The sequence below is a fragment of the Phascolarctos cinereus genome, unplaced genomic scaffold, assembly GCF_003287225.1.
Source record: "Phascolarctos cinereus isolate Bilbo 61053 unplaced genomic scaffold, phaCin_HiC Scaffold_4;HRSCAF=312, whole genome shotgun sequence".
In the NCBI taxonomy this organism is placed as follows: Eukaryota; Metazoa; Chordata; class Mammalia; order Diprotodontia; family Phascolarctidae; genus Phascolarctos; species Phascolarctos cinereus.
In genome coordinates, this window is record NW_027555847.1 from 436330489 (window position 1) to 436358275 (window position 27787).

At 36.5% G+C, this 27787-nt stretch overlaps 1 long non-coding RNA gene across 2 annotated transcripts in view; it reads right to left on the reverse strand.

The window, feature by feature from the left end:
- LOC110214760 (uncharacterized) overlaps positions 1-16580 on the reverse strand; it is a 106764-nt gene extending 90184 nt beyond the window's left edge. For both annotated transcript variants that reach the window (XR_002326368.2, XR_002326367.2), the window contains exon 1: positions 16202-16580. This is a non-coding gene — a long non-coding RNA (uncharacterized LOC110214760). The remainder of the gene's footprint in view (positions 1-16201) is intronic.
- Between the last annotated feature and the right edge of the window lie 11207 nt (positions 16581-27787).

Consider the following 27787-nt stretch of genomic DNA (forward strand, 5'->3'; position numbering starts at 1 on the left):
TGCTGTTACTGTGCACAATGATTTCCCAATTCTTCTCACTTTTGCTTTGCATCAGTTCATGCAAGTCTTGCTATTATTTTTGGTTATTTATTTCGAAATCACCACGTCCTCTTCATCATTTATTATAGCACAATAGTATTCCATCACAATCATATGCTACAGCTTATTCAACCATTCCTCCATTGATGAGCATCTACTCAAATTCCAACTCTTTGCCACCACAAAAAAAGCTATTAAAAATATTTTGTATGTAAATTCCTTTTCCTTTTTCTTTGGTCTTTTTTGGGTACAGACCTAGTGGTTGTTCTGCTGGGTCAAAGGACATGCATAGTTTTATAACTCTTTAAGCATAGTGCCAGATTGTTCTCCAAATGGATAAACCAGTTCATTACTCTACCAAAAATTCATTAATGTACCTATTTACTCTTATCTCCTCCCACATTTGTCATTTCTGATAGGTATGAGGTGGTACCTCAAAGTTGTTTTAGTTTGCCATATTCTAATCAATAAGGATTTAGAGCACTTTATATGACCATAGACAGCTTTGATTTCTTCTTCTGAAAATGGCCTATTAATATCCTTTGACCATTTGTCTATTGGGAGATAGCTTTTATTTTTATGAATTTGACTTAGTTCCCTTTATACTTAAGAAATGTGGCCTTTATCAGAGAAACTTCTAGCAATTTTTAATATTATTCACTGTCTGTGGTACCTTTTGACAAAATGCAGTTTCCTTGATCATTTTGTTCAATGAGGTCTATTTTTGCTTTCACTCTGTCTAAAGTCATGATTGCCACCACTGTCCTCTTCACCTCAGTTGAAGCATAATAGACTCTGCTCCAGTCCTTCATTTCAACTTTGTGTGTGTCTTTCTGTCCCAAATGTGTCTCTTACTGACAACATTGTTGAATTCTGTTTCCTAATCCATTCTGCTATCCAATTCTATTCTATGGGTTAGCTCATTCCATTCACATTCACAGTTGTGATCAGTGTAGTGCATTTCCCTCCATCCCATTTTTCCAGTTTATCCTTCCATCTTTCTTTTTATTGTGTCCTTCCTTAAAAGTATATCTTGTTTCCTTCCACTGCTCCCCCAATCCCCTCCTTCCTATTTTATCCTCCCATATATCTCTTGCTGCCTTCCACTCCTACATCTAAATTGAGTGAGACGGATTTCCATACTCAACTGAGTGCATGTGTGTGTGTGTGTGTGTGTGTGTGTGTGTGTGTGTGTGTGTAAATCTTCCCTCTTTGAACCAATCCTGATGAGAAGAGGTTTTAGCATTGATATGACAACTCCATATTACTCTCCACTATAAAAGCTCTTCCTGGTAAACTTTCTCTACGTGAGAAGATCTGCCCCATTCTACCATTCTCTTCCACCATCCCTCTTTTCCACTCCTATGTTATTTTTTTCAATATCATCACATTATAATTGACACACTCTCATGCCCTCTTTCTATGCAGACTTCTTTTAACTTCCTTAACGATGATGAAGTTCTTAGGAGTAACATTTCATTTTCCCATACAGGAATGTAAACAGTTTAACTTCATTGAGTCCTTCATGATTATTCTTTCATATTTACTTTTTTATGCTTCTCTTGAATCTTCTGTTTAAGTGTTGAATTTTCTATTCAGCTCAGTCTTCTCATCAGGAAATTTTTAAAATCTTTGTTTTATTATATGCACTTTTTCCCCCTGAAGTATTATACTCAGTTTTGCTGGATGTAATTGTAGGTCTTTTGTCCCCTGCAATATCATATTCCAAGCCCTCCACTTCTTTAATGTGGAAGCTGCTAAATTTTGTGTGAGCCTGACTGTGGCTCCACAATATTTGAATTGTTTCTTTCCAGCTTCTTGAAGTATTTTCTCTTTGACATGGGAACTCTGTAATTTCACTATTAATATTCCTGGGAATTTTCATTTGGAGATCTCTTTCAGGGGGTAATCAATGGAGTCTTTCAATTTCTATTTTACTTTCTGGATCTAGGGTAGTGGGAGAGTTTTCCTTTATAATTTCTTAAAATATGGTGTCTAAGTTCTTGATTTTTATCGTGGCTTTCAGGTAGTTCAATAATTCTTAAATTATCTATTTTCCAGGTCAATTGTTTTTGTTTTTGTTTTGCTTTGTTTTTTTCTGATGAGATATTTCACATTGTCTTCTATGTTTCCATTATTTTGCCTTTGTTGTATTGTTTCTTAAAGTCTCATGGTGTCAACTCCCACTTGCTCAATTTTAATTTTTAAGGAATTATTTTCTTTAGTTTTCATACTTCTCTTTCCATTTGTCCAATTCTGATTTTTTAGGAGTCCTTTTCATCAGAAAATCTTCATGCCTCTTTTTCCATTAGGCTAACTTGTTTTTCATGTATGTATTTTCTTTAGAAGTTTGATGCTGTTTTACCAAATGATTAATTTTCTATTCATAATTTTCTTGTAGCACACTCATTTCTTATGTCAATTTTTTCCTCCCCCACTCTTATCTATCTTTAACTCTTTCAGGAATTCTTGCTGGCCTTGTATAGAATTAGTATTTTTCTTTAAAGCTTTGATTGTAGTGTTTTCTTCCAAGTTTATATCTTGATTTTCTCTACCATTGTATTTGCTTTTTATAATCAATTTCTTCTGTTTTTAATCTACTTATTTCCTCAGCCTATTTCCTCACTTTGAGCTTTATGTTAAAGCTGGACTTTGTTTCCCTACAGGTGGAAAGGTACAGTGCCAGGTTTCAGACTTTTTCATGCTGCTGTTTCCAGAGATAATCCTGGGGATCCACAAATTCCCAGTGCATCCAAGTTGCAGTTATCCTGAGAAAGGTGTGGACACTGATCTCCTAGTATGTACTCTGCTCTTTATCCAGAAAGGGTCCCTGCTCCCCAGTAGCCACAAATAATTTCACTCCTCTTGTTTCTGGAATGTTACCAGGGCCCCTGCTCCTTTGTGACTGATCATAAGCATTCCTCTTCATCTTGGAATTGCAACACAGAACTTCTTACGAGTAATAGAGTTGACAATTCACAACAGTTGTACCCAGTGCCAGTAAAGGGTCACCTGTAATTTCTGTACATCTGACTCTTCACCTTACCATCTCTGGGATGAGAGTTCTCAAAGCTGCTGCTGCTGCTGTTGCAGCCACCTCAAGGGTCCCTGCTGTTGCCACTGCTGCATTCCTGGCATGTGCCCAATTTGATAACAGATCTCTTTTGTGGAAATTCTAAGTTGTCTTAGGCTGAAAAAAAAATCTCCTTCTGACTCTTTGGGAGTATGCTGCTCCAAAATTTGATTTAAGGCACTATTTTGAAGTTGTTTAGAAGGGAATATGGGAGAGTTCTGCTTGGTCCTAGACTATACTCCTACTCCTCCATTTTATGTCCACCCTAGTAATCCTTCCTATAAAAAGGCTTTCTGTATTTAAGCTAGTCCTCAGACAGTAGACATGTTAGACAGGTAACTTGGTGGAACCAGTCAATTCCTCTGGCATAATCTTCAATAACTCCAATTCACATCTATTCCAGAATAAAGCACTGTTTATACATCTCCTCTTCACTTATACAATCACCCTTCGTACACACCCATATAACCTCGGTCTAGACTATTGCAATGGCTTTCTATTTAGTCTCCCTTCTTCAAGCCTTTCCCCAAATGAGACCATCCTTCATTCAGCTTATTATTGTGATCTTCATATGATTATGTTATCTCTTATTCAACATATTCTAGTGGCTCCCTATTACCCTGCAGGATCAAATAGAAAATGCTTTGTTTGGTTTTCAAATCCCTTCACATCATCATCCATTCTTATCAGCCTAATCTTCTCACACTTCACTCTCTTCCATGTACTCTGTGATCCAATGACACTGTTCTTCAAACTTTCCCTCATATATTAGATTTGATCTCCTGACTGTAACTTTTCACTGGCAACTAGCTGCTCCATTCTTGGAATGTTCTTTTCACCTTCACCTAATGCTTTACTTGACTTCTGGCAAGCTTCAGCTGAAATTTGACCCTCGTCAAGTAGATCAAGAGATCCTGTCACTTCTTCCTCAATCACTGCTAGAAATCATCTTTGAAATTACCTCTCTTTCATACTGTATATATCTGGGATGTACATTTTTGTTTTCCTGATGTCTCCTCCACTTTGATGTGAGCTCCTTGAGGACAGGTGCCACCTTTTTTTCTTTCTTTATATCCCAATTGCTTAGCACTTTGCCTAGCACCCAATAAATGGCTTAATAAATGCTGGATTCCTAAGTTGGACTTCTGTGAAGGCTACAACATAATTCAATGAAAAGGTCTTTTTCATTACTCTCAGCATTTTTATAAGCTCATACCTGTTTTCCTTCTTGACACATTTTATAAGACGGTTCCATTCTTGTATATTTCCTTGGTTGTGCATCCTCACTTCCATCTATTGTAGTTAAGCGTTTGAAATAGAAGATTATTAGAGAGCTCTCTTGCAGCAACATCCATATACTTAACACCTCCACTTTTCTTCCTCATTAATATTACTCATAGACTTCTTGGAGACAAGATGGTAAAGGAAGCTGTAAGTTGCTCTCACCCTCCCTTATTGACCCCAAAAAAACCAGAAAATATCTCCCCAGGAAAAATCCTGGAACAGTGGAGCCAGCAGAAAGATGAGGTGCAGCAGTCTTTGAGCTCTTAAGACTTTCTTGAAAGAAATCCCAAACTGAAAATATCAAGGAATATTGCAGCAAAATTCCAGAATTATCAAGTCAAGGAGAAAATACTGCAAGCAGCCAGAAAGAAATAATTCAAATATCATGAAACCACAGTCAGGAATTGTCAGGACCTTGCCAGCTTCTACAATTAAAGATTGGAGGACATGGGATATGATATTCTGTAAGGTAAATGAGCTTGGATTATAACCAAAGATCAACTACCCAGCAAAAATGAGAATAATTTTTCAGATGGACATACAATGAAATAGGGGACTTCCACACCTTCTTGATGAAAAGACCAGAGTTCGATGAAAAATTTGATATTCAAATACAAGACTCAAAAGAGGCATAAAAAGGTAAACAGAAAAGGAAAAAAAATGTTATTCAATAAAGGAAAATGTTTACATCCTTACATGGGAAGATGATACTTATAACTTTTGAGAACTGTTTCTTTATTACTACATTTAGAAGGCATATACATAAACAGAAGGTGTGGGTATAAAATGAGTTTGCTGTGATGATAAAAAACCTACTTAAGCGGTAAAAAGGGATTGTAATGGAAGAAGAGGAAAGGAGGAAACAGAAAAGGGTAAATTACATCACATGAAGAGTCACAAAGACATATTACAGTAGAGGGAAAGAAGGGAAGGAGAGATGAACATTATTTGGACCTTACTCCCATCTGATTTGGCTCAAGGACGGAATAATATTTCAGTTAGGTATAAAAATCTACATTCCCTATAGACAGTAGGAGGGGAAAGGGAAAAGAAAAGGGAGGAGGTGGTTAGAAAGCAGGGAAGAAGCAGTAAGAGAAAAGGGAAAGAAAAGGTAGGGGGCTGACTGAAGGAAGGGAAGATTGAAGGAGGTGGTGGTCAAAAGCAAAAGTCTAAAGAGGATAGAAAGCAAGAAAGGAGAAAGAAAAGCATAAACAGAGGGGAAATAGGATGGAGAGAAAGACACAGATAGTAATCATAACTGTGAATGTAAATGGAATGAACTCTCCCATAAAAGGGAAGTTAATAACAGAATGAATTAAAAAACATAGTCCTACAATACGTTATTTAAAGGAAACACATTTGAAACAGGAGTAAAAGTAAAAGCCTAGAGTAGAATATATTAAACTACCAAAAATTATTTTATGGATCTAGGGGGAAAAAATAATATTCATCTGTAAGAACAAAAGGTCCAGAATATCAAGGGAACTAATGAAAAGAAATGCAGGGGAAGGTGGCCTAGCCATTCCAGATATCAAATTGTATTATACAGCAGCAATCATCAAAGCTACTTGGTACTGGCTAATAGAATGGTGGATCAGTGGAATAGATTAGATATGCAAGACACAGTAGTCAATGTCTACTGTTTGGTAAACCCAATGACCCCTGCTTCTGGGATAAGAAATCACTCTTTGACAAAAACTGCTGGAAAAACTGGAAAATAGTATGGTAGAAATTTGGTGTAGACCATTTTACACTGTATACCAAAATAAAGTCAAAATTGGTACATGATTTAGATATAAAGGCTGATACAATACACAAACTGGGAGAGCAAGGAATAGTTTACCTGTCAGATTTATGGAAAACAGAAAAATTATGACCAAACAAGAGAGAGAGAATATTATGAAGTGCAAAATGGGTAATTTTGATTACATTAAACTGAAAAGATTTTGCACAAACAAAGCCAGTGCAACCAAGATTAGGAGGGAAGCAGAAAACTGACAAAGAATTTTTTAACCAGCGTCTCTAATAAAGGTTTCATTTCTAAAATATATAGAGAACTGAGTCAAATTTATGAGAATACAAGTCATTAGCCAATTGATAAATGGTCAAAGGATATGAACAGGCAGTTTTCAGAGGAAGAAATTAAAACTATCTATAGTCATATGAAAAAATGGTCTAAATCACTATTGACTAGAAAAATACAAATCAAAACAACTCTGAGGTACCACCTCACACCTATCAAATTGTCTAACATGACAAAACAGGGAAATGATAAATATTGGATAAGGTGTGGGAAAATTGGGGCACTAATGCATTGTTGGTGGAGTTATGAAATGATCCAACCTTTATGGAGAGCAGTTTGGAACTATGCCCAAAGAGTCATAAAACTGTTCATACCCTTGGACCCAGCAATACCACTTCTAGGTCTATATCCCTAAGAGATCATACCCATGGGAAAAGGTTAGACATATATAAAAACATTTATAGCAACTCTTTTTGTGGTGGCAAAGAGTTGGAAATTGAGGGCATGCCCACCAATTAGGCAGTGGCTGAACAAGTTGTGGTATATGAATGTCATGGAATACTATTATGCAATAAGAAATGATGAGTAGGAAGACTTCAGAAAAACATGGAAGGGCTTACATGAACTGATGTTGAGTGAAGTGAGCAGAACCAGGAAAACATGATACAAAATAACAGCCACATTGTGTGATGACTAGGCTTGATAGACTTATCTCTTCTTAGCAATGCAAGGATCTAAGACAACTCCAAATGGCTGATGATGGAAAATACTGTCCACATTCAGAAAAAGAACTATGGAGTCCAAATGCAGATTGGAGAATATATTTCACTCTCTCTCCCTCTCTCTTTTGTTTTTTTATTTCTTCTTTCTCAAGGTTTTCCCATTGGTTCTAATTGTTGTTTTCAACATGTCTAATGTGAAAATAGGTTTAATATGAATGTATATGTTGAGCCTATATCAATTTACATGCCATCTTGGGTTTGTGGGAGTGGAGAGATAGGGACAAAATTTTGAACTCAAAATCTTATGGAAGTGAATGTTGAAAACTCAAGATAAATAAACAAATTTATCATTTTTTAAAAGTTGCAAAGAGAAAAAAATAAACCCTACCACAACCACTCTCCATGTCCTTTTTGATACATTCACAAAATTACTTTGTGTGACTATAGTCATTCACAATAATCAAGCATTATCATTAACACTGACTTGTTTTACATAATTATCACTATGACAGGATATTGCAAATGTACTTCTAGGGATGTTGTCATCAGATACTTGGCTCAACTTCATTTAAGATCTACTTTAATGACCAGTCATCTGACTTTAGTAGAAATAGCTTACTAATTCTATATCTAGACACATATGCTTATGATCATAAAAATTCTCATTATTTTATAATAAATCCTCTTCTGGAAGAAAACATTTGACTTCAACACTGCCTGTGAATATGAACTTTATGTTCACAGTAAAACTACTCACTTTTACTGACAACGAATTGAGTTTTTTTAAAAATCTCAGATTGAGTTTCTCCCCCTATGCCTTTGTAAAATCAAGAGAAGCCATATAGCATCACTGAGATGGGACATTTAGGCTACTACCTGGGTTCTAGCCCAAGAGCTCCTATGTAATAGCTGGATGACCAAGGAAAAGTCATACTCCCAGAAATGTAATTTTCTCATCTATAAAATGAGGAAAATATGCTAATGTAATGCCTTATAAATTTAAAATCTCCTGATTCCTGTGAATAATTACTAACTGGAAACTCAGAGTAGATATTTGGGCATGATAAAAATTCAGGTTAAATAAAAAATGAATCAAATTGCTGATACATTTGTTAGGGAGTTATTTATTATTATTGAAGGCACAAAATGTAGCATCCCTGAAGTATAGTACTAATGCACAACTAGAATATATAAAATAATTAAATGAAATTATTAAATATGCTACAAATTAGTAGCTATGGTTCAAATGCTTGCTACAAACAAAATCTGATGCAGCTCACAAAACGCCAGAGACTAATGTCATCTTGAAGAAAACAAAGATTTTTTGATAAAGGTCCCCTGCAACATTCTAACTTCTGAAAGTGGAAAAGCAGGCTCCATTTGGAAACTGAGAATCTGAGTTCAAGCCTTAACTCTGCTACCTGCTACCTACCACCCATGTGACCTTTGGCAACTCACTTTACCTCTCATCCTTGGTTTCCTTGCCTATAAATAGAAAATGCTGGTGTAGATGTCTCTAAGTCTATGATCTGCAGTATGATAGCCCCATTGCCATTTAAAATTTTTGCTTCTTTGAAAGTGAAGATGCAATTTTCCTTTCTCAATTAAAAGTTTCTATATTCAGAGCATTAGTTTTTCTTGGGCTTGAGGTGAACACTAAACTATCCAACACCAGAAACTTGAAATAACATAAATATAGGCTTTGAGAACTGTTTTTATCAACATGTAGGTACTATATCTCTAAAGCACATAGGGGCCTAGCTCATACAGGTTTCAGGCAATTTCTGATTCAGTAGGTCTTTATGGCAACCTTTTCATAAAAAGTGCAAAATATCCTCATCCTTTTAGCCCAGTCTTCCTCAAACACTTCCTTAATTCAGAAGTATGTGCATATGCACACATACACAGAAATGTACAAACCCACCAAGACAATACTACAAGATGGATGCCTGACTGGGCAAGCCTGAAAATGTTCCATGGGGGTCAAGTAAGACCCACTACCTTCACAGAAAGCTTGGGGATCATTTTTGATGCAGAAGAGTAATGAAATTGGCTCTCTCACCTTCCCATGAGCAACTAGATGGCACAGCGAATATAGTGCTTGGCCTAGAGTCTGGAAAACCCTGGCTTCAGACACTTACCAGTTTTGTGATCCTAGGCAAGGCACTTAACCCTGTTTACTTCAGGTTCCTCATCTGTAAGCTGAGCTGGAGAAAGAAATGACAAACTACTCCAGTGTTTCTGCCAAGAAAACCTCAAACAGGATCAGGAAGAGTCAGACACTACTAAAAATGACTGAAAAGCAACAACAATCTCCCCATATCTATTGTTCCTTTATGGTGTCAAGGAACTGCAGGAGCTTTACATAACCAGGATCAAAATGCTTCCTGCCCTTAGGACATGGATATTTTAGGTTTTACAGACTTTAGCCCAGTGACGTATAAAAGCTTTGTAAACTCAATAGAAGAAGCAAAGATTTTTAATAACCCAGGGGCATTAGCAATCTGTGGACTTGACTAAATGTTTCCTGACTCACCAACACTGCACACAGGGGCTATACAACCATGAATCTTTCCTGCACAAAGGCCTAGTCATTTTATCTTAATTTCCATTGTATTCCTCTTGTGAGTGTTTGTACATACTACTTCCCCAGCTGTCATACGTAAGGAATAATGACAGTGGTTTCCTCAGAATTCTTCTCTAGACAAGATTCACTTTGATCTAATCTGGAGCTGTTTTTGGAGCTGTTTCTCATGTATGTCTACTTCCCCTCACAATCTAATTTAAAGTGGTTTCCCAGGACCATTCTATGGATGACGTAGAAATAGATTCATAGATCTCCTGCTATGGGAACTCAGTTTCCCCAGTAACACACAGACATGATCCAGTTCTTTGGATCTATATCAAACGTGCAAGTTCCAAAGGAAATATCACCAAAAAGGATAATAGTGAAGTAGTTTCTAGTTTTCCATTGCCACAGGCAATGTGTTGGTTGCCTTTCATGGCTTATTAGAATGAACATTGTGGAAGGAAATTCAATACTAAGTAAGCTGGCCTACTGAAACAGAGAAAAGAAGACAGACCAGGATACTAGCATCAGAACTTGATCTCCCCTTAGTTTCATTGATTCACAAACATGATGAGGATGGAAAGTGTCAGCTGATGAATCACCCATTCCACTTTTGTGACTATAAATGAATGAATGAAAAAGCATATAATAAGCACACACTATATGCCATGCATTCTGCTAAATGTTAGGTTTAAAAATAGGGGGAAAAAAATACCCTCTACGTTCAAAGTGCTTACAGTCTAATAGGGGAAGACATAACGTATCAAGTAGTGGTTACTATGGAGAGATACTTTAAACCGGAAAGTCATAGAGTGTAGCCTTGGGCAATTTATTGTCATGTAAATTTGGTTACTGTCCCAGAGCAAGTGATGGACAGAAGGAGCCAGGGGAAGGAAACACTTGACAGCACAGCAGGAAGATGGTCAAAGCACAGTGATTATGAGTTTGATACTGACTACCTACAATGCACTCTCACCACTTAGGAGAACAGAACCTCAGCGAGGGAGCTAAAGGATTGTATTTGTCTTCCTTTTCCCAACCAAAACTTGTACATCCATAACTCCACTATCTCAGTCTATTAATAGTGATTTTCACCAGGTATTGTGAAAGAGCTTTCCCTAAACAGATGGAAAATTTTATCCTCTCTATCAAATGATCTAGAAGATACGTCAAGGAATGTGTTAGCAATGCACTGCTTGCTTTTATAAAATACAAAGATAGAAAGAAATTGATTCTGATGGACAGTGTTAAAAATATTTTCTGTTGTATCAATAGTCCAACTCATACCTCTCCAAAAGGATTCCCTCCTACAATATGCATTCCAAATGTACACCTAGCCACTATTTGTTGATTTACAATAAGAGGAAATTAATTACCTCCTGAGGAAGCCCATTTCACTTTGACTGACTTTTCTTATTAGGAAGTTTTTCCTTAAATCAAATATAAACGTGCCTCTTAGAAGTTTCTCTTCATTGTTCCTAATTCTGAAGCCAATAAAAACTCCACATGACAACTTCTCAGGTCCTTGGAACCAGCTCTCCTATACCCTATGAGTCTCCTCTAGGTTAAATATCCCTATTTCTTTCAACAAATACTTATATCACATGAACTCCAGGTCCTTCACCATGCTGGTTGAAGTCCTCTGCATCCTCTCTGCCTTATCAATGTGCTTTCTAAAATAGAATCCCCATCCAGTGTAAATATGTGCCAATCAACCTCATCAATTTCTTGCCTAACAGGCATGGAATAGTGCATTGAGTGCTACAAAGGAATATAAAATAATTGGAAGACATGCTTCCTGCCCTGGAAGAGATTAAAATCTAGTCATAGAGGAAACTTTCATGCACATGAAACCACTGGAGGATGAATTTATAAGACACACATCAAAAAACACAAATTATCATAGGATAGACTTCTTACAAAAGTGCTGAGGAGGCATTGTGCTTGGAAGAGTAAAAAGTTTAAAGCTAGTCTTTGAAAGACAGAAGAGACAGATTAGTGAAAAGGGGTTCTAGAAAAAGAATATATCTAAACACAGAAAAAGAAAACTCATGTTGGGAGAAGGAGGGAACAAATATATTTATTTGGCTGAAGGGAAAGGTCTACATAGAGAAGTAACAAAATATAATTGACTTAATAAATATCTATTAAGTTTCATATATGTGAAAACCTTTTTTTGCTATCTATGGGATGCCAAGATGTATAAAATGGCCCTTGCCATCAAACAGCTTGAAATCTGGTTAAGGAGACAACACAAACATGAGGGAGGGAGGAAGGAAGGAAGGAAGGAAAGAAGGAAGGAAAGAAGGAAGTTAGGAAGGAAGGAAGGGAGGAAGGAACGAAAGGAGGAAGGAACGAAGGAAGGAAGGAAGTTAGGAAGGAAGGAAGGAAGTTAGGAAGGAAAGGAGGGAGGGAGGAAGGGAGGCAGGGAGGAAGGGAGGAAGGAAGGAAGGAAGGAAGAAAGGAAGGAAGGAAGGAAGGAAGGAAGGAAGAAGGAAGGAAGGAAGGAAGGAAGGAAGGAAGGAAGGAAGGAAGGAAGGAAGTGCCGGGAGCGCCTGTGTCCCCGGCTGTGGTCTGATGCCAGCAGAGTGTGAAGAGAGAAAGAATCACAGGCCAGGTGAGAGCAGTGAAGAACATTGTGACATCTGGTTGCTCATCTAACAACCTGTTCTTTTGCCCTGCAAAATGTTTTTGTGCAGGAGTATGTCCCTGATCATCTAGTGTCAAAAAATTTATGGTATATATTACCTGATCCAATCTCCTCCTTACCCTATTTTCTATTCCCTCTTTTTTCTGTTTATCAAGAAGGATTTTAATATCTTTGTTGCACCTTTCAACAATGGCTTGTCCAGTAGGATTGTACGGGATGCCAGTATAATGAGTGATATTATAGGTGAGACAAAATTGTGCAAAATTCCTGATAGTATAGGCGGGAGCATTGTCAGTCTTGAGGTATCTTGGAATACCAAGAATACTAAAGCAAAACAATGAATGATCAATGACATGGGTAGCAGCCTCCCCTGTATGGAGGGTAGCCACAGTACAATTGCAGATTCCACCCTTTGAAGTTGTATATCTGCTTCTGGAGTTAATTGTCTTGGGGAATTAGGATTAGGATCTCCTTGGAGTATCTTAAAAAGTTCCCCTAGCTCATGAGTTCCTATTCCAAATGAGGTCGAAGCCAATTAATATTTCCAGTAACTTTTGAAAATCATTCATGGATTTAATTGATCCTTCTTATTATGACCTTTTGTGGTTTAATTTCTGTCTGCTCTACTGTTTGTCCTAAATATGAAAAGGGTGGAGAAAGTTGTATTTTATCTGGTGCTACATCTAATCCTTGATCTTCTAATGCCTTAGTCATAGTCCTCAAAATGTTTCTAATACTCCAGCATCTGGGTGAGAGCATAAAATATCATCCATATAATGTATAATATAGGCCTGTGGAAAGCAGTCTCTAACTGGTTGGATGACTGCTGCTACAAATTGCTGACAAATGGTGGGACTATTTTTCATCCCTTGGGGGAGAACCTTCCATTGATATCTCCTATGTGGGGCTCTTAAGTTTATTGAAGGTAATGAAAATGCAAAGTATGGCCTGTCCTCTGGTTGTAGCAGGATAGTATAGAAGCAATCCTTCAGATCTATTATCCATAAGGGCCATCCTTTCCGTATCATATTGGGAGAGGGCAAGCCTGGTTGAAGGCTGCCCATATCTTGCATTCTATCATTTATGCGTCTAAGATCAGTCAACATTCTCCATTTTCCTGATTTCTTTTTTATAGCAAAAATAGGTGAGTTCCACAGACTATTAGATGGCTCAATATGGCCGGCCTCTAACTGTTCTTTTACTATTTCAGTCAGGGCAGTTAGCTTTTCTTGAGATAGGGGCCACTGTTCCACCCATATGGGAAGTCCCTCCTTCCAAATTATTCAAGGGGTCCTCTGTCTCTTGTCTTTCTCAACAGTGACCCCTAGTGAAAACCCTGAGGTATAGATTGTATGGATACCCCCATCTCCTGAAGTATATCTTGCCCCCACTTTTTTTTTTGCGCATACTCTGACACATACATTGTAATTACACTTAAAAAACATGAATCACACATTGATATGAAATAAAGTAATTTTAGAATAAGACTCTCCCTAACATTGTATAATTGTTCCGTAGAAAAATAGCCAACTAAATATGATTAAGGAATGTTTAGAACAGCATAAATTTAAGTAGCTAAGAAATCAGGTATGTATAGAAATGTGTTTAAGGTTATGCTTCTTGGCAGAAAACACAGAAATAACTAAGTTTCCTATCTGTAGTTAAAAAAAAGATTCCCTAAGGGGTTTAATTAATAAAAATTATTTTCAACTCTGAAATGTTATTTTAACTACTGACCAGGCTATGACAAATTTATGCTGGATTTATGCTGGGGAGTTAGGCAGTAGAACTCTGCAGCAAAGCAAAAGAATTTCTTTAGTTATCTACTGAATTCAAGAGGGTTTTGCTGGGCAAGGGTAAAAATATATTTCTAAATAATCAAAGACAAATAAATGTTCCCTTTACCACTCTTGCTTGTTTAATTTGCTTGCAAATCCCTCAAAGAACCACCAGGACAAATGAAAGCCTAAAAATATTGCTATTAATATTCTAACAAAGTCAGAATGCAGAATTTTTTAAATCAAAAGTTCTATCAAAGAGATGTTAAAAAGGACTTATGAAATTATAGCCTTTTATATACTGTAAAATATATTAAGATTTTAGCTATATTATAACTAGTACTAAAGAGCTGATTCAGAAAATTTACAAGCTATGTTTTACTGGAAATTTTAGTATACATACAGTGCATTAGACTGTGTTTAACATACAAACTGCTCATGTCAAATTTCTAAAGCAGAGAGTTTATTTACTCCTACCCTTGAAGTTTCCTCCCACCTGATTAAGAAAACAAGTTGTTTGTTTTCTAATTATTGATATAACTTAGCTTCTTAATAATTTTCCTTTTTTTGAATCCAATGTAATTTTTAAGTTACCTAAATGGTGGTTGTAGATAAAATGATACAAGCTTTATTTTTCTAGAATTACCATAAGATAGAACTCTTGATTTACAAACTGATCTGAAATGAATGGAAGGTTGCAAAGGACATGTATCTACAAAAGCTATAAAATTAAGTATGCTATTTTAGCTCTAACTTCAATAAAACTTTTTTTTATATGTATAAAGGCAAATGTCCCATTTTCTTTGATTATTAAAAAGGATCTAAAATGAAATCCCCTTAACCACTGATTTTGGTTAGTCTGTCATCTGCCATATCACATTTACCTTTGTTTTTTTTTAAAAATACTCTTTGGAAATGTGATGGCTGACAAAAAAATGTTAATATACAATTTTCTTTGAGACTCTTGAAAACCACAAAAATTTCCAATTCATAATGACTACAAATTCTAACATTTAATGTGAAGTCATCATAACTCTTTGCATGCCACAATGACACACACCTAAGGCCAACTTTTTCAGAATGTACTATAACTTGAATAAAATCAAATAGGGAGATATATAAAATGGGAAATACAATGTAGCTTCACATCACAGCTCCTGCTTGTCCATAAGACATTATGGAGGGAGTAATAATTTCACTTACACACTGACTTTTAAATGTGATCAGCTGCCAATGTCCTGAATATTTATGACATGGGTCTTTTTAACAAGAACAGGACAGCAGCATGGTAACCACTTTTCTAAGTATATTTTCTATACAAAATAATTCCAAGATATAATCATTAAGTTCTCATATAGTACTATTATTTTAAACAATAATCAATAAATACAAATATGTGAAAATTACAACACCACTAAGACTGAGCACTGCATTTCCTAGTGTAATCAAAGTTGGTATTAGTACAGTCTTGGCAATGCAATGGTTGGACAGTACAGGTATCTTATGCAGAGATTTCAGTAGCAGAATGGCACTTGGTTTGTTCTCAATAGAAATGCAAAGATGCAGTTGACAATTTAAAGAAAGACAATGTTCTTATTTGCATGCTAAAATTCTAGTTGTGTCCCCTGTATTTGAACACTTTCAAATAATATTGTCTGTCTCTCTGTTCTGCCCACGAGCTCTGCCCCATATTAGCTAACTGTCTTATAGGACACTACTTAGCCAGTGCGGCTTACTTTCACTTTAAATCAGAGAAGCCGAAAAGCGGCAGTCTCATTCTGAAGTTTACTTTCGCTTTTGAAGACGCTCAAAAGCCGTAGTCTGTTTGTCCGCCTGTGCGGTTTGCTTTCCCATCTGTGCAGTTTGCTTTCACTTTAAATCTGAGACCCCGATAAGTGGCAGTCTCGTTCTGATGTTCACTTTAAGAGACCCCGATAAGCGGCAGTTCGTTCTGATGTTCACTTTCACTTTAAGAGACCCCGATAAGCGGCAGTCTGGTTTCTTTTTAATCCCCGCTTAACCTGGTGAAAATAAAAAACTGTATGGGAAAATTATCGCCTTACCTTGTTAGCGTCTTCTCTTGACGACCGGAGCTCCTTTTCTAGGGCTGTTGGCCAAACAGCCCACCTTGTCCAGGGCCACTCTGCAGGGGAAGCCTTCCTTTCAGGTCCCTGTCTAGGTGCCAAATGCCGGGAGCGCCTGCGTCCCGGCTGTGGTCTGATGCCGGCAGAGTGTGAAGAGAGAAAGAATCACGGGCCAGGTGAGAGCAGTGAAGAACAAACTCTGTTTATTGATCTGAGGGCTCAGGCTTATATAGTACTGGATGAAGCAATAGTAACATTGTTATTCATGAAAAGTACAAATCTAATTAGGTGATTTCCTTACTTCCTTGTGCCTTGTCTGTTACATTCTTTCCTGCATCCTGTCCTGTACCCCATCCATTTCCTCCCTTCCTACGTCCTGTTCTCAAGAGACAGAACAGGGGGGTGGTGAGCCGACATCCTGAGTTTCACAGCTGTCAGGCTTAGTACAAACTGCAGGTAAGACCCGGGCTGGCCTAAGCCCTCCAACTCCCCAAAGCCGGCCCTCTACAAGGAAGGAAGGAAGGAAGGAAGCAAAGAAAGAAGGAAAGGGGAGGGAGGGAGGGAAGGAAAAATACAACGCTTCAACATAAAAAGTAATCTACAAACATTAATTAAATGTATGCTTTATGACATGCAATTGACTAAGTGCTGAGGAAGCAAGCATAAAAACAAAATAATGCCTGCCCTGAAGAAGTTGACACTCTTTTACAAGGCCATATTTTATTTCTCCATTTCTCTTATCCATAACATCCTATTCACCCCTTCTTCAAAAGTTCAATAATTCCTGATCTCAATTAAGTACATATGCTTTCCAAGAGTACAGATAAATATTCTAAACCTTTTCATTCTGTATGACTCCTGTTGCTTCATCATTATCCTTCTAAGAATCTACTATAAAGTCTGTACACAGTGTGCTAGAGCCCTTTTTCTAGGTCACATGACATTAGGTGGGTACCAGTGCAATACTTCACAGATCCATCTGCTATCTCTCATAGATGCTACATAATCAGCCTGCTTTCTTTTTTAATCTTTCATGTCTTCATGATCTTTCATAATCTTCAAGTTACCTAATTATTTTAGATAACTTCCAGTTTTGTTGGGAGGGTTTTTTTTTTATTACAGGGAGAAGAGTGAGCATGTGTAAAGGGCTGTGTAACTCCCTAAATGCAACACAGACCATTCCCTTTCTACTATTCTATTCTCCATCTAATGTATCTTTCCAATATACCCATGATGATTGACTAACTCAAGGGGATGCTCATCCAACTGTGTGTCATAGTCTAGAGAAGTAGTCAACGAACTTTTCTGGGTCACACCACTAACAATAAATAATTTTGAGCCCTCACCAACAAAACATATATTTACTTGTTTATAATATAGATAGATAAACACTTTAGTATATATTTTCCTAATATTCATGGATATTTTGAAATTTACAAAAATAGACATTTTAAAAGGAAAAAATAAAGGTGAAATAGTATTTGATCCTAGAATCAATAGGGAAGCATTGAGTCTATTAAGTACGGCAATGAAATAAGCAGACCTGCACTTTAGAACAATCACATTGTCAGCTATGTGGAAGATGAATTGGAGAGGAAAGAGACTTGAAACATAGAAACTAATTAATAGTTTATAGACTAGGCAAGGCCTGATTAGAGCCTTCACTAGGCTGGTAGCTATGTGAGAAGAAAGTAAAGGAAGAGATATGAGGAGTAAAAATAAGATATGGCAATTGATTATATATGGGGGTTTATAGAGAGCAAAAAAATCAAAGATGACACCCAGATTGTGAATCTGAGTGACTAGAATGTTGGGTGTGTCATTAAGAGCCATAGGGAAGTTGGGAAGATAGGCATATTTAGGAAAAAAGATAATGTGGAGCTTTGTGACTATATAACAGCTTATATATGGCTACTTATACTAACTTTGTCCAAGACAAAAGGGAAACAGAAGAGAAGGGGCCATTCTTCTAGTCACTGCTCTGGAGTGGGCTCATTGAGGTTCCTACTATAGCCATAAATTGATTTGAAGTGAAGGGTATGAGGAAGAGGGGGAATATGTTTCTTTGTTTGTTTTGTTTTGTTTAGGTGGGAAGGCAGGTAGATTTTCTGAGTGGTGCTGGTGGAACTGTTCCTGTGGCCAGGATACAGGTTGCGTTATAACAGCCCTAAGGGGTCACCACATGTATCAGAAGAGGAAAGGTTGGGAGTTTGCATAGCAGAAGGGAATGTTAGATGATAAGAGTATATATGATTATATTGAAGATAATTCCACTATAGGCAATCTGCTATTCATGGAAGTGGGGAGGGGGAAGTTGACTCACCTTCCCTCTTTTCCATTTGTTAAATAAATAACCGTTAATGTTAGACCTCTTCCCAAGCTTTGTAGTACACTTGCCTAGACAGAAAACAGTCTTGTTCCATTTGGTTTTTCTTCTGTGGATTGTTAAACTGAAATTTTTTGAGTGGTTCTAGATTTCCTTAACAAAATCTATACTAATTAGGACCTTTGACCTTAATAAATTATCATAATGTCATCTACAAACAAGAGCTTCTGGAGAATTTTGTCATCTAAAGAAAATCACCTTTTCATTATATGTTATGGACATCCCCAGTGTCAGTGGCAAGAACCTTTGGTGAACATATGTCTCACCAAATGATCTGTGAAAGCCAAATTATCTGGAAAATTATGTGTGAAAGCCTACCTCATGTCACATTTTCATAATAATCTACCTCCCATCTTCATCCCATGTGTGTATACACATATTGCTAAATCTTATACAGATTTTCTAGAAAGAGAAAATATATGAGGACCAGTAATTACTGTTTTTTTTTCCCAATCATTTTTTGTTAGTAGTAAGGATGTACAATAGCCAGATGGTTCTGTTTCAGGAAAGTTTCAATTGTTTAATTTTAAGTGCGAGCATTTGCACCTTAGAAATCATTTTGTTGACTATTTTGACTTAAGAAAGTGATGGAGAAAATGTTAAGAATGTAGATTGAACTATAAAGTGTTTCAAACATTTTTTTGGAGGATGAACTGGTAAGCATTTATTAGAAAGCTGTTGAATAGTGCTATCTGAATTCACCACTAACACCTATTTTTTTCTGTAATGAAATCTGTACTTTCATATTTACACATGTACTAAATGAATTAATAAAGAACGAAGTTGGTCAAATAACCAAAGGATTAAAGACAAAAAGGATATTAGAGCATATCTGGTAGGCCTAGACCAATGCCACATTCTACAGAGGGTACAACTAAGGACTAAAAAGATGAAATGACTTGCCTAAGATCAGGGTTAATTATTAAAACCAGAGTTCCTAATATAGGTCTTATGCTTGTTACACTATAATATTCTATAGAAAGGCCCACTCAATGAGGGTATTAAATTAAAGATTTTTTAGAGAAATTAAATTAGAGAAATTTTATTTGGTACTCATAGGCTGTAAATCAATTAGCAGAAATGTGGCATAAAGATTATGTTTAAAGATAATTATTACTAGAGTTTTTGGTGGGATAGATTGGATGCCAGAAGCCACTGGAAAAGGGAGACATATTGCAATCTATGACACAATGCAGAAAACATGAGCCTAGATTAGGGTGATAGATATAGATAACAAAGGTTAAAATCCAGCACTGATCATATGGAAAGAATGATAGAATCTTGTAAGGAATCTCATGCTGGGAATGAAGAGAATAAAGAAATTTAAAATGACTTCAGATTTGTGGGCTTAAGGGACTAGGAAGATTAAGGTATTTTTATTATGAAGAATCTTGGAAGACTTCTCTATAATGACTCTAATAAATGATTGATTTGACAGGGAAAGTTTTTTTTTTTAGAAGAATAAGATGGTACAATTTAGAGGGCTAATTCATGTCTTTTTTTGGCAGATGGTAGAACTGAGGCCCATGAAGATTAAGTGACATGAATTTAGTGTTCTAGGTAGCAATGGGCTATGATTCACATTCAAGTCTTTGGACTCCAAATTCAGTAATTTCCTGTACGAGGGGTAAAAATTCTTTTCTTCTTTTAAGAAAAACAAAAGCTCTTTTGACTATCAATTTGACAATAGAACTTTTATCAAGATGAATAGAAATTGTGACAAATTATTTTTTCTCCTGTTCTGTATTCTAGGAAATTTTAATGATGCCATGTAACATGCCATGCACATTAAGTAGGTCTAGTGTGGGTGAAAATGCAATTTTGACAGAAACTTTGACATGTTTTATATATAGGATTATATTTAAAAGTACTTCTGTCATTCATCCACAAATCAATCAATTCCATTGCTCCTTAGCAGTAAATGCCTTTATGTCGATTATTTTATTACTCACACGCATTAGAAAAATAGTTAGGTTATTTTGAAAGATCTGAACTGATAAATAGTTCCATAAAAACTTTTACATCCTTGTAAATTCAATTAAATAAATGTTAATTAAGCTCCCACTATGTGCCAGGTATTATGCTAAGCTCTGGGAATACAAATTGGAAAAAAAGACAGTTCAGTCCTTGCTTTAAGATTTGGAAAAGCTTGTTTGTTTTTCCCACCCTCTCCTTTTCAGCATTCAGAAGTAACTAATGTATTCACAATCAATCAAATAGCATTTTTAAGTTATACGTTAAGTTAGGCATATAAACACAAATAATGAAATAATATTTACTCTCAAGAAGCTTACATTATAGTGGGAGAGACAGGCATATATAAGTATACATAGAATAAATAAAAGAATGTATGTGTATATATAACACACATTATATCTATAGATATGGATATGTTAAATACAAGGTAATTTGGTAGGGAAGGAATTAAAAGTTAGAGGAATCTAATGTTAAGTATAGGGGATGATCCTTGAACTGTGTCTTGAAGGAGAGGGATTTTAGTATGTGAGATAGAGGTAAGGAGGGTGTTAATTACAGGAATGAGGGTGTCCAGTACAAAAACACAGAGACAAGAAATGGAACATCACTGCTGGTGGGAGGGGGAATAATGTAAATTGGGTACAATCTTTTAGGACAAGATTATGAAACAGTTGACAAAACTACACAGAATTCGTATTTTATCATATAGGCAATAGAAAGCCACTAGAATTTATTGAGCAGGGGAGTAGCATGGTCAGGCCTAGACTTCAGGAAAAATCACTTTGATGATGCCCTTTACTACCCTAGGTCTCCACTATAGAAAAGCACCTGTGTTTTCTTCACCAGACATAGTCTCATGCCCTGGATTCATGCTTTCCCTGAACTTCTCTGCAATAAAACCTCTTAACCCCATCTCTCATGCCATTGGATAGCAGAAGCTTGTTATAATAGAAAGAATAGTAGGCTAGGTGTCAGGACACCCTATTACCTTTCCATTAGCCTTATGGTCTTGTACAAATCAATTAATTGATTTGTCTCCATTTCCTCAACTATAAAACAAATAGTTTAAATAGATTTTCTCCAAAATACCCAGGCTTCAAAGTGGTTCTACCAAAATTTCTAAGTAGACAAAACTGAATTTTCACTCAAAAGTTAATGACTCAACATGCTACTTCTACCAAGAATAATTGGATTAAACATGGTTGCCCTAGAGGTGAATACTTCAACGCAAGGGGAAAAAAAAACTTCAAAAAGAGCTAAATAAAATTTCAAGTCAATCAAACAACAAGCATATATTAAGTGCCTATTAGGTACTCTGGATAGAAAGGCAAAAATGAACCATCCCCTTCCTCAAGAAGCTTACATTCTAGGGAATGGAAGGTGAGCTGATACGTAACAAAAGAGTAAATAAATACATTACATGTACAAAGAAATGAAACAGGAAAGGCTGAAGAAAGTAGCACTTAAATTTGAGCTAGAGATTCTAAGAGTCAGAGGCCAGGAGAAAGCCCACACTAGGAATAGGGGACAGCTTGTACAAAGGCATACACGTAGTCTCTCTTCTGAGTTCACAGGTGGCCCTGAGAAATCTGCAATGTCATCTTACACAAGGCACAGATAGTGTGTTGGAGCCAGCTACAGCCAACAAAGAAGAGCTGATGGTCACATTTTCAACGTGAGCGTTTTTACACCTCAGAAATAAGTAAAGGTTAAAAACCAGGGCTTGATTCTTCTGTTTTGTTAATTATCTAGACAACCAAATGATGAAGAAAATGTTAACAATCTAGACAAAAATGTGTGAAACTACATTTTTCCTCACTAGAGAATTAGTTAGTTGTTAAGAATTTACCAGCACTGCCTTGTGTGAATTTAGATAGACAGATAGATAGATGTACATATATATACACACACATACACACACACACACACACACACACACACACACACACATATACATACATATATATATATAATTTATATACAGGCATATGTATATACATATATATACCCATATATATGTATATATATGTGTGTGTATATATGTGTGTGTGTGTGTGTGTGTATATATATATGTATATAGGCATAAAGTGATCCCTTCTTTTATCCTTCAATAACTGAATGCAAAGCTCTAAGATTTCCCAGACTCACCTACTTTTCATTAGTAGGAAAAAAAAAAGATAGGGACTGGACCCATGATTTCAATGTTATAGGGAGTTCCTGGTTAAGTAAATCCTCTTTACAGATTCTGATCAGTACCCTCTCTGTAATGTGCAGCATTAGTGAGGTGCATTGCATAGGGCCATGAGAGGTTAAATAATTTGCCATTTATAATGAATATATCTTGTATGTAGAGTTACGTTGTTTCCCCCATTGGAATGGGAGCTCCTTGAAGGCAGGAAATACGCTTTCCACTCCTTATGTCCTCAGAGCCTTTAATATAGTAAGAATGTAATAAAAGCTTGTTGACTTGCTTGATGACTAGAGTCACACGCCTAGCACCGGTCAAAGCAGGACATGCACCAAGATGTTCCTGACTCCTGGCCTGGCTCTCTATACACCATACCATATTTGCTGTGGTTGGGGAAGAGGAGGGGGGAGGAGTAAATAATGAAATGTTAAACATTCTACCTCTGTGAACAAATCTCTTCTATTTATTCTATGTATACTTAATGAAATACTGCAGAGGGAGAAGAGAAGAGGGGCCAGGTCAGAACCCTTGCGGGAAACCTATGCCTAGAGGGTGTGATCTGAATGAGAGCACTGCAAAGGAAAGTGACAAGGTCTGGTCAGAGGGCAGAAGGACAATCAGGAGACCATGCTGTCCCAAAAAACCTAGAAAGAAGAGAATATCAAGGAGGGGAGGATGATCAACAGTGTTGAAGTCTGCAGAGAGATAGAGCAGAAGGATTAAGAAAAAGTCATTGGATTTGTCAACTAAAAGATCACTTTTAACTTTGGAGAGGCTGTCAAGGATGGATTGGAGAGATGAGAGACCAAAGACAACAGTCAGACAATAAACATTTTTTAACAACTAATATATGGCAGGTTTTATGCTAAGGATCAATTCAGGGACTACTGCAGTGTTCTAGGCAAGAGGTGATGAGGATCTTAAACTAGAAAGTTAGTCAATATAGAGAATAGGATGGATGTGGAGAAGCTGTGGAGGTATAATTGAAAAGACTTGACAGTTGATTAGATGTGGGAGTCAGTGAGCAAGAGCAAAGGATCTTTTGTGGTTCTGACGTTCTGAACCTGTGTGACTGGCACATGGTGGTGCCCTCATAAAAAGTAGGCATATTAAAATAATCAACACTGCCTGCACTCACAATTAATGAGAATTCATTAACTTTCATGAAACTGAATGAGGTCTAGTGACTTGTGTGGCGGAAAAGGGAAATGAAAATTTCCCAAACTATGTTGTGAATTAAAATAGCCTAATGGAAAACACAGTTTCACTTGTCAGTGAACTTTGCTTTCATGTCATCTCTAGGGGATATTGTCACCAAATACTTACTATAAGTTCTAGTAAGTGGAGTTGCTCTAATTTATTGGTAGTTATTAACTGCATGGCAATGAAAAGCAGTACAGAATGGAACACCGATTAGTTTCTTCTTTGTCCAAGGATTATTGTGAAATGTTTATTATAAGCTCAAGATAAGAGAAAAAATCCCTCTCCCCTCATGCTTGTGTTTTTAATAATAATGATACCAAGTCTAGCCCCTTTTTCCCCTTTTAATACTTGGTAACTCTAAATTAGAGAAATTTTCCCCACTTCCTCCCCATGGTAGAACACCTAAATCCCTGATTAAGGGGATATTTTCTCCATTTCTTGGCCTCATTAAGAAAAGAAAACAAAACAGTGAAAAGAGTGCCCAACTTACAGTAGGCTGAGACTGTAACTACAATAAGCCCTGAGGGGTGACATGGCTGTGTTTATAAGGATGTTGATATCAGTGTCATAATATCCCTGTCAACATAATTCTGCCAACATGATAATATGATCATGTAAGCATCATTCTGATGGCATCCATCATCATAGTGCCAGTCAGCCTCAGGCTCAAGCAAGACTGTCTTTAAATTCAATTTTCCCCTCCTGTCCTAACCACTCATTCTTACATAACAATCATATTATTTAAGCTCAATAATCTGGTTTTACTTAGGCTTTTTGGGCTAATGCCACCGAATGGCTTTCAAGGCCTGTAGAAAATGGACATTTATGTGGTTGATACCTTTCAGCATTCTCTTCAAATCCATTTGCATATTGACAACATGGCAAAGTGTTTTCACAAACTGGACGCTATTGGAGGAAAATGGCCAGGGATAAAGTTCTTTATAATCTGTATAATCTCAAAGTTCCAAGAACTTTAAATCTAAAAATTTAGTGTAATAGAAGGATCCCTGGATGGGGAGTTGGGTGCTATGGATTCTTTTCCCAGCTCTTTAACTTTGGGAAAATAATTCACTTTTTGGGGCCTCAGTTTCTTCATCTGCAAAATGTCTGAGTTTTTCTAGGTGCTGTTTAAAGTCTTTTCAATGCTAAGATTGCATGAGAGACCATGGATTTAGTTACTATGATTCTCAAATCTACCAATCTGTATCTATCTATCTATCTATCTATCCAACCTCTCTGTTAACCTGCAATCTTTTACTAGAAGCCTTTCCCAAACCCTCTTAACTTAATGTCTTGCCTCTGTCAGTTATTTTCTATTTATCCAAGATATAGCTTGTTTTGCATATAATTGTTTGCACGTCATCTCCATCATTAGATTGTAAGGTGAAGGAAAGGATTATCTTTTACCTTTTTTTTAATCTCCAGGCTTTGCACATAGTAATGCCCAACACATTGTAGATATTTAATAAAAGTTTATTGATTGACTGATTGGTTTTCCACAATGTGTTATTGCTGAAGCAACCATGCCAGTACCCAGACACAGATCTTCAATGGTTTTCTAGTGTCTCTAACAGAAAATACAAATTACTCTGTTTACTATGTAGAGTCTTTCACAAACTTGTTTCAACCTGTCTTTCTAGACTCATTCACTCAACTCTTTTCAAATGTTCTGTAGCCTAGCCAAAGCATCCTACTTGACAGACATCCCAGCATTTTTTGAGTTAACAGTAATCTCAGCAGCCATCTAGTCCACTCCATGTTGGAAAGGAACTCCCACTATGACATCACCAAAAAAGATCTCCACTGAGGGGAACCTGTCACTTCTAGAAGAATTCCATTCCACTTTTGTTGTTTTTGTTCAATCACATCTGACTCTTTGTGACTCATTTGGGGTTTTCTTAGACACTGGAGTGGTTTGCCATTTCCTTCTTCAGCTCATTTTACACATGAGGAACTGAGGTAAACAGGGTTAAGTGACTTGCCCAGGGTCACACATCTAGGAAATGTCTAAGGCCAGATTTGAACACATGTCTTCCTAACTTCAGACCTAGTACTGTACTGCACCATCTAGCTAAACAGCTCTAACTGTCACAAAGATTGTGTGTGTGTTTGTGTGTGTGTGTGTGTGTGCATGTGTGCATGTGTGACCTCAGCTTTTCCCGGTCATTTCTAGCCATTATTCTTGACTCTTCCCTGTGGGCCAGACCAAAGAAGTCTAATCTCTTTTATACACGACATTGAAGACAGCTATGCAGCCATCATGGCTCACCTTGAGTCTTCTTTTTTCTGGAGAGAAAAATTCTCTGGATCCTTCTAACGATGCTTATCTTGTTATTTCCCACATATAATACTGTGTCTTCTACTTCTTTGTCCATGTCCTTCCCTTTACCTCTTGGAATACCTAACTGACTTCAGGCCTCAGCTTCAGGCCACCACCTATATAAGATCTTTTCCTATCTACTACCCTTTTCCCACCCCTTTTGTTGATGAGACACTCTAATCCTGAAGTTACTTTTTATTTACTATATATACACATTTTGTATATAAGTGCTATGCCCATATCATATACATAATGTGCACATACACAAACACACTTAGAGAGGCAGCGGAGCAAAGTAGTGAGAGAACCATTATTGAAGGTAGGAAGGCCTGGATTGAAGTCTCATTTCTGATTATCTGCTATTGCCAAGTAACTTAAATTCTCTAAGATTCTAGTTTGAGAACAGCTGCTGATCTACTTTGACAGAAGAGATTGACTCATAAATAGATTAGATATAGATATAGCTATATAGACTAGTAGTAAAGGGATAGTATTTGTATTGCACACTGAAAAGAGCCTGAGGAAGTGGTTTTATAAGCCTGTTGTTAATGTTTAACTGTACAGACACTTACATGACCTTGGTTAAGTCAAGTTTCTTCTCTGAACTTTAAAATTTCCACATGTGTAAAATTATGTATAATACTATCAAACTTGTTCTGTCTACTTCCTAGGGTTATTATGAGAAACACTAGGCAAATATGGGCTCATATTATTATTATTATAGTTACTGTTCTAAGGTCTGTATTTATCCTAAGGCAAGCATTTCCTGTATAACATAAGATTATGTGCAATTCAGTTCTGTAGTAGAAGCAAATCTTGTGTTTAAATCTACACAATATTGTAATTACAGCTTTCTAAATTTAACTACCATAACATCACTCTACTCTATAGCACGACCTTCAGTAAAAGGTGACACATAAAGACAAAGTGAATATCATTGCTTACTAGTTTCCTTTTAACCTTGGTAACTGGAGATTTCCCATAAATGCATCACATAGATTAGTAATGAGATGAACTAAAAGATGTCTGATCTAAGCAGTAGAGACTTAAAAGTAGAGAAGCAACTCATGATTTTTTTTTTAGATTTGAACATATATATCTGCCAGGTAATCTTTGTTAAGTTATACAGAGCAACAATTGGTTATGCTATGGGATACAATAGAAATGATGACTGTCCAGCACTCCATTTGTACAGAAGATAGCAGCATTACACTAGAAGTGATATTTCTGAAGGCAAACAGGTATGGCTTTCACTAAAATATATAGATGGTCATATAGAAGTCACTTGGAAATTTGATAATAGCTTATCTACCATGTAAAAAAATATCCTGATGTTCTAGTGAGGTTTAGAAACAAACTACCTGCTAAGCTAATCACAAGAATAGGGAGACTTTCATTTAATAAACTCAAAGAAGAAATTATTAGCCGGTAGATTGTTATTCTAAGAATAATGCAGAATTTTATCAATCTGCTTTTACACACACACACACA